Below are 7477 nucleotides of genomic sequence, written 5' to 3' on the forward strand. Positions count from 1 at the left end.
CACTATTTACAACCTCAAATTATAAGAAAAACACAAATGTTTTAAAAAACTACAATTCCCTACATGTGTGCAATGCAGCTTGATACAAATCAGCACTAAAATTGTAGTTTTTCTGGTTTGCAAAGTAGGGCTGTAAAAACATATATCTACTGAATATATAAACACCTAGTTCAGACAAACTTTTAATTATGCTGCATCTAGGTGATCTACGTTAAGAAAATGTAAAAAAGTTGTTTTTTAAAGATATTTAAGCAGAAACAGTGTTTTTTGCTAGATGGGATACAGCTACGCCATTTAGGGTTAAGTTTGGGATAGAATTCGGATGTAAACAGCAGATCTGTCTAGATGTGATACAACTTGTCTTAAATCGCGTGAAATGTTTGGTTTAGGGTTAGGTTTTGGGGATAGGATTAGGATAATAACAGCGCTCATCCGCGAGATTTTGTCTGTTGCTGTATCCCCTCTAGCCACAACGCCGGAAACAGCAGAACACGCAAACCCCGCCTTCAACACAATGCACTTCTGTAACCTTCTGCTACCAAAAAACTAATTTCTCAAAATCGAATTAGAAATTGTTCAAAATGATTATATTGTTGAGTTATCAAGTTTTTGTTTTCTGTAGGAAATGTTGAATGTCATTTAAAAAGAAAACACGTCATGCAAGCTACGTGGTTTCAGTAATGGCACCCTTATAGCCACCACCATAGCAACGAACTAACTATATAATACTAAATATAATGGGAAGAAAAAAGTATTAATCCACATCAACTTAGTTCGGGAGAATGTCAAGCCAATATAATGGTTATGTAAGAACATACTGTATGTGGCAGTCTGTCTTGTGGATTATGACTGTAAAATCATTGTGTAAGTCATTTATTAAGTTAATCACTATTCATTCATCTCTAAAGTGTGCTGTGACAATAGCTGAAATCATGACTATAACTCATTGTGGAAAACATTTTATTTTTTACAAACTTTTACAGTATTTGTTTCAAAGGATTCAAGATTCAATACTTTGTCATTTCAACTTAGCTCACAAAAACAAAACACCTTACACACATTGACCACATTTGTACATTACTGTAAGTAAGTAAGTAACATCACAATGGTAAACACACAATTTTGTCCTCACACAGACTATTGTGAATATGTGTGCTTAAAAACAGTATCTACGTTTTAAAATAAATCAGATCTAGTAAAGCATCATGTTTGCACAAGTAAGGCGAACATTATATTACACCACCATAAAGGTTTCTATGATATGCTGCAACATATACTATACATTTTACATCATTCTTTTTACCGAATACAATATCAGACTAGAAATTTAAAAAAAAATCTGTAGTGCTAGTTATCATATTTATCCACATTGTCATCATTATCACTCTTATCATTGTATACCAGTGTCTGTATGCTTGGCATGGGGAGGGCCTGACACAAGTGGGGGTTGTCTGCAGGAACAAAGTCTGATACATGTGGGTGAAACATCACAATGGCTTGATGTAGTTTTCTTTCCAGCTGTTGGAAGCGTTGAATGAGAGCAGCTTTTGCATGAGTCTTCATATGTAAGGCATCAATCCCTCGCTTTTTTAGACTCCTCGAAACATCATCTTCTTCAATCTAGAACACAAAAGAAAACAAAATGCTATGTTATGTTACCAGGTGGTTTCTAATATGATTTGCAGGTAGTTAGTTTGTCAGATGGTTACTAGAGTGACTGCTGTGTGGTTACTAGGGTAAAGTAATTATACTTACAGTGTTATCAAAGCAGAAGTAGACATGCCAAGAGGGATCACATGATTCCTGAAAATCACTTGTCGCAGGTAAGAAGCTCATCTGCGGTGACTATTGAATGCTGTCTCAGTCTATTGTTGGAGCTGGCTACCTGCTTGGAGAGTCTAATGGCAATGCCCTGCCCATCTGAAGCAAAGCTAGGAAACAAGCATGCAGAAAAATTAATGTATTAGTTTGTATTATAGTCCTTTTTAAGTTCAAACCTAATTTCATATTGTATCTACTTATCCACTTATAGCACTATACCTGGATATATTCTTCTCTGGTGGAGGAGGACTGCTCTCTCCCTTGATTCAGTTCTAGCCTTACAGTTGGACTCTGAGCTCATGGTCCACATCTTTAAGGGTAGACTGGAAGCCATCTTCTCCCAATACGGTAGTTTTTCTCAATGTTCAGCAGAGTCCTCAATTCTAATATCTACACATTACAAAAAGTACAGCACAAAAGTTCAGTAGCTAGCAAGCAGAAAGCATTACCGTGGTACACCTGACCAAACATATGTTACAAGTAAGGCCTTGGTGGTAATAGATTACTAATTACACCACATGAAGATTTGCAATAATGCTGCAATATTTTAATTTATAACCACTGGTGACAGTTTCCTTAAAAACTATGCCATTTCTATAATCACACGTTGAAGCACATCAGCAAGGCACTTAAAGGAAAACACCAGTTTTTCAATATTTTACTACAGGGCTATTCAGATCTTACCCTGGAGGGCCAGAGCACTGCATAGTTAAGCTCCAACCCTGATCAAACACACCTGAGCAAGCTAATCAAGGTCTTCATGATCACTAGAAAATCACAGGTGGTTAATGGTACATAAACTCTGTAGTGCTCCAGCCCTCCAGGGTAAGATTTGAATAGCCCTGTTTTACTATGTTCTTACCTCAACTTAGACGAATTAATACATACCTATCTTTTTTCAATGCGTGCACTTTTAATCTTTGTACAGCGCTTTGTGAATGTATTAGCGTTTAGCCTAGCCCCATTCATATGGCTCCAAACAGGGATGAATTTAGAAGCCACCAAACACTTCCAGGTATTTAGACGAGTAAGTATAGTGGCACAAAATAAAACTTTTGTTTGGAGCCATAGAAATGAATGGGGCTAGGCTAAATGCCAACACATTCACGAAGTGCTTAACAAAGACTAAAAGTGCATGCATTGAATAAAGATAGGTATGTATTAATTCATCTAAGTTGAGCTAAGAACATAGTAAAATACTGAAAAACGGTGAATATTGAAAAAATTACGTCTGTAATTACCAAAGTCTTACATAAAAACATTAAACTCTTACTTGAACTTGTAGAACTGAATCAGTCTGATGATGTAGTCCCTTTTCCATCTACAGACAGTGTCTGAAGAAAAGACCACATTACTACCACTCTAATTAAGTAATTCATTTCATGTTACTTCTGTTTCTTTGTTAATAGTATTCATGACATTCTTACAGTATTTAAGACTTTAACTTCAGTTCCTTACTTATTGGTTTCTGTTGGGCTAGCTTTTTTCCATCTCTCCATGTCTCCTTCAGAAATCAACACTATACAACAACAATAACAGAAAACAAGACACACATCAATCCTAAATACTCTTGTGCAAAATGCACTTATAAATGGAATGTAATATTCTCCCATCTACAACTAATTGTTACCTGCTTCTTATGTGCATTGTTTACCTGATGCCTCTCTGATGACATGAGATATCTTCTTGAGCAATATTTTCTCTGCTTTGTCTACTCTTTGCAGGAGCTGCACCTCTGAAAAGACAGTTTAATCTACTTATAGTATGCTTGCTATTTTGTGTGTGATCGACTTCACTCCAGAAAATATAAAAATGTATAAACAGTGAACCACCAGCACGGAATTTTGAAAGGTTATACAGCAGTAGACACGCCTAGGTCAGTTGATTTCCTCCGTCCATAATGCAAAAGGGCATCAGTCAGTAGGTCAAGGCGATGAGATGGAGTCATCTCCTTTGTGACTCTGGCAAATCTTTGGAGGAAAGACCACAGCCTTTCCATTCCTTCCCCGTCTGTGAGCCCAAACCCATCAAGCCATCTGGTACTGTACTTGATCTATGATTAAAGCAAAGTGGTAAAATATCACATACTGTACACTGACACGAAGCATGATCCTACTGCTTATAGTGATCTTATGTTATTTTATCTTTTAATTTGTAAAAATAGCAAAGCTGTTCTTTTTATTACTTTATATTAATGTAATTATTATACAAATTAGGTAATCTGCATAAAAAGAAACCAAGGAAACCAATTTGGTTATAACAACCCTCTGCTTCTAGTGATTAGTTTGACCCAGACAGATTTGAGATAAACGGTTTCCACTGGATTGTCTTACACATTGCATCTCTGAAACAAGTTTAGACAAATGTCAGGTTGGAAAAATGTTAGATTAAAGATTATTTTTAGGCATTTCTGGCTAATTTTAGCTTTGCAGTGCATAGACAAGAAAATGTGAGACCAAACGGGGAGTGAATGATGTGTGTTATATGTCCTGATATCCCTATAAAGTCAATGAATTACCTGGCAGGGCTATTTGTGTCCATAAACATGAAATGCTGGTAAGTCTAAGGAGATGTTGTGTGATATGCCCTCCCCTGATTTCTGATTGAACACAGTATGACATAATTTTGAGTTAAAGTTTTTTTTTCAAAACAATAATTCAGTTTTACACAGAAAAAAGGGTACTTACCTGCAAATGTGAGGCAACAACACAGGCAATGTCTAAGACTACTCGCAGGTGTATTTTCTTGTCCTCACATCTTTGTAGTAGTGCATCAGTGACATACAGGGGATAGGCTAATCTATTTCAACACAAAAATGTGAATGATAAAACACTTTATACTGAAGAAAAGTGAAAAATAATTATACAATCTCCAGCATCACATTCAATACCTAAATACTCAATAAGGGCACTCAGAATAATTCTAAACATTTTTCATGTTTTCTTATATAAGTGAATATTATAAACTTGCTGAAAAGTTTCACAATTATATTTGGTGACTAAAAAATTTAATAAAATATGGCTTATGTTAGGGTCATGCTATTTTAGGCATTTTATGAATAGCTAGAATCAAACAGGGGAATTATCATTCATATATATAAACACAAACTTTGGTAGATTTACCATGTTAATAACTGTGGAAATGCATCATCACAGTCTGTGAAAAAAGACCATTATAATACAAAGAGCTTTTAAATTGGTAAATGCATGTGTACAAATAAATACCTCTTACAACAGCCTCATAAAGTCTCTGCATGACTGGTACTGAGTGATGCCTCTGAACGTTGACGTTTTTCATGAAAACTTTTGTGGAGCGATGCTGGCCTCTCTGTGTGGTAATAAAGAGCATTGGATAGAAGTCCAGTAATTCCATCTTACGAAGCTGAGAAGAGAGAACAAAATGTTTTAAACAAGAGTACACAGTCAAATGAAAACCTATGCTCTTATCCACTATCTACTTAAATAAATATTTGTTTTTTTGTTTACTGAACTGAATTGAAGTTGCAATAATTATAATAAATAAAAAAATATATATATTTTATAAATGAAACTTACAAGCAAGTCCACACAGTTCATAATTTTGTTAGAATTGGCATGTTTTTTTATTTGGCTGCCCACTGATCATCAAATTTTACTTTTGGGGCTTTCAAGTTTTTCTTTTGTATAATCTTTACTTCACAGTATTTGCAGGTTTTGGAGGCACCGCCAATTTCTTTGTAGCAAGCACTACACTGGAGTGTTCTGGATCAAGGTGCCTTATGGGTGTCAGTGTGTGAGTGAGTGAGTTGGAGAGTGAGTGAGTGAGTGGGAGATATTTTTTAAATTCTTTATTTACTAAACATTGTATGTGTATAACTATTTACAACAAAACCCAAGATCCGCCCACTATCATAAGACTATATAATAAGATAAATAAATAAATAAAATGGCAATATAATAAAACTGACCAAAAAAGAAAGATCTGAATGTCTAAACATTTCTGAATTGTACATCAAAAGTATTAAAAGCATGGTGCTGTTGTTACTGTTTTTAACTATGTATGAAAGGGCTGAACTACTGTGCATAAGGTTTGCTGTTACTGTACTACAAAATACCACATTATAAGTAGACTAACTGCGGTAAAAACATGGTATGATTTGTGTACTAAATACACACAAAATACACACAAATACACAAAATACCACAGTAGAAGTACATTGGTAGTTAACTGTTAATTCCAAAAATATGAATATAATAAAATGATCGAGGATCTGTCACGTTATGATAACTGTGACTAACATAACGTGACTAGCTTTTAGAAATAATGTAATATAGATGACCAATACAACTCAGAGAACATTTAGAAGCCGATCTGGATTAAAAAAGAACATATAATGAATTTAATATCGAACAAACAGACACTTTATGGTATACTCACCGAGATGTGGCGACGTTTGTAAACAGATGATAAATATCGCGATGATGTGCGAACGAGATTTGGGTCACGACAGGGGCGTAGCCACGAGTGTGCCGGAGCCACCCACAGTAGCACACCTAAAATGGATGCAGAATATTTATTTATAGTTTCAATATTTTTTTTTACTAAACTAGGGCTGTTGTTGTTTACTTAGAATATATATATATTTTTAAAATCAAGCCTTTCACGCGTAAGTTAAAAATATTTTATCTGACCCCTTGTGTCCATGGCGACGGGTCATGATTGTCACGTGACACACCGCAACAACAATAATGTATGCTATTAGTTTTATTCCGTTTTTCCTTTTTTTTATTTATTAAAAATATTAACTAACTTGCTTACCATGTCAACTATCTGATATTGCAATCCTTTGTTTAAAGATCTTTATAAATTATCTTGATCTATAACGAGATGAGTCCTGTCCACCGGATTACAGCACCTGAATTCCCCAGCGTTTCTGGTCATCTTGCCTGCCTGTGACACACAGATTTTCAGGTGCACACCCAGAGGTTTTTTCTGGCTACGGGTCACGCTTCTTGAATGCGATGAACAAAATCGTATGGTATAGTACGATTTAATCTATTCGTATTAATTAGCACGAAATCCCTGCAACACATGGCAGTGTTAAATGCGATGAACTAATCGTACGATTTCGTACGAGCCAGCTCGTATGATTTCATACGATTTAGCCACTTGGTTAAATCGTTTAAATTATTACGAATTCGCCGTGAGATAGGGTTGGATCATGCAGCATTATTGTTAGAACCGTACCATGGGATGTTATAATCAATGTTATGAGCCCATCACTCGCCAAATTGCACAAATATACACAGCCATATACACTCACCTAAAGGATTATTAGGAACACCTGTTCAATTTCTCATTAATGCAATTATCTAATCAACCAATCACATGGCAGTTGCTTCAATGGATTTAGGGGTGTGGTCCTGGTCAAGACAATCTCCTGAACTCCAAACTGTATGTCAGAATGGGAAAGAAAGGTGATTTAAGCAATTTTGAGCGTGGCATGGTTGTTGGTGCCAGACGTGCCGGTCTGAGTATTTCACAATCTTCTCAGTTACTGGGATTTTCACGCACAACCATTTCTAGGGTTTACAAAGAATGATGTGAAAAGGGAAAAACATCCAGTATGTGGCAGTCCTGTGGGTGAAAATGCCTTGTTGATGCTAGAGGTCAGAGG

The 7477-nt window shown here is 35.7% G+C and overlaps 2 long non-coding RNA genes across 6 annotated transcripts; both read right to left on the reverse strand.

Annotated features, from left to right (window-relative positions):
• Positions 1–943: 943 nt before the first annotated feature.
• LOC141369311 (uncharacterized) lies at positions 944–2151 on the reverse strand. The gene is made up of 3 exons (XR_012372946.1): positions 2041–2151; positions 1756–1931; positions 944–1620 (listed from the first exon to the last, which is right to left on the reverse strand). It is a non-coding gene; the product is annotated as an uncharacterized lncRNA (long non-coding RNA).
• On the reverse strand, positions 2151–6230 carry LOC129422238 (uncharacterized). 5 transcript variants are annotated; one of them, XR_012372944.1, is made up of 7 exons: positions 5046–6229; positions 4509–4620; positions 4340–4420; positions 3452–3874; positions 3280–3340; positions 3095–3155; positions 2151–2211 (listed from the first exon to the last, which is right to left on the reverse strand). It is a non-coding gene; the product is annotated as an uncharacterized lncRNA (long non-coding RNA). The 5 variants fall into 5 exon arrangements; XR_012372943.1 differs by having other exon boundaries at positions 3476–3874; positions 5046–6228; XR_012372945.1 differs by having other exon boundaries at positions 2151–2204; positions 3280–3874; positions 5046–6230.
• Positions 6231–7477: the final 1247 nt, after the last annotated feature.

Source organism: Misgurnus anguillicaudatus, chromosome 13 (genome assembly GCF_027580225.2).
Source record: "Misgurnus anguillicaudatus chromosome 13, ASM2758022v2, whole genome shotgun sequence".
Taxonomy (NCBI): domain Eukaryota; kingdom Metazoa; phylum Chordata; class Actinopteri; order Cypriniformes; family Cobitidae; genus Misgurnus; species Misgurnus anguillicaudatus.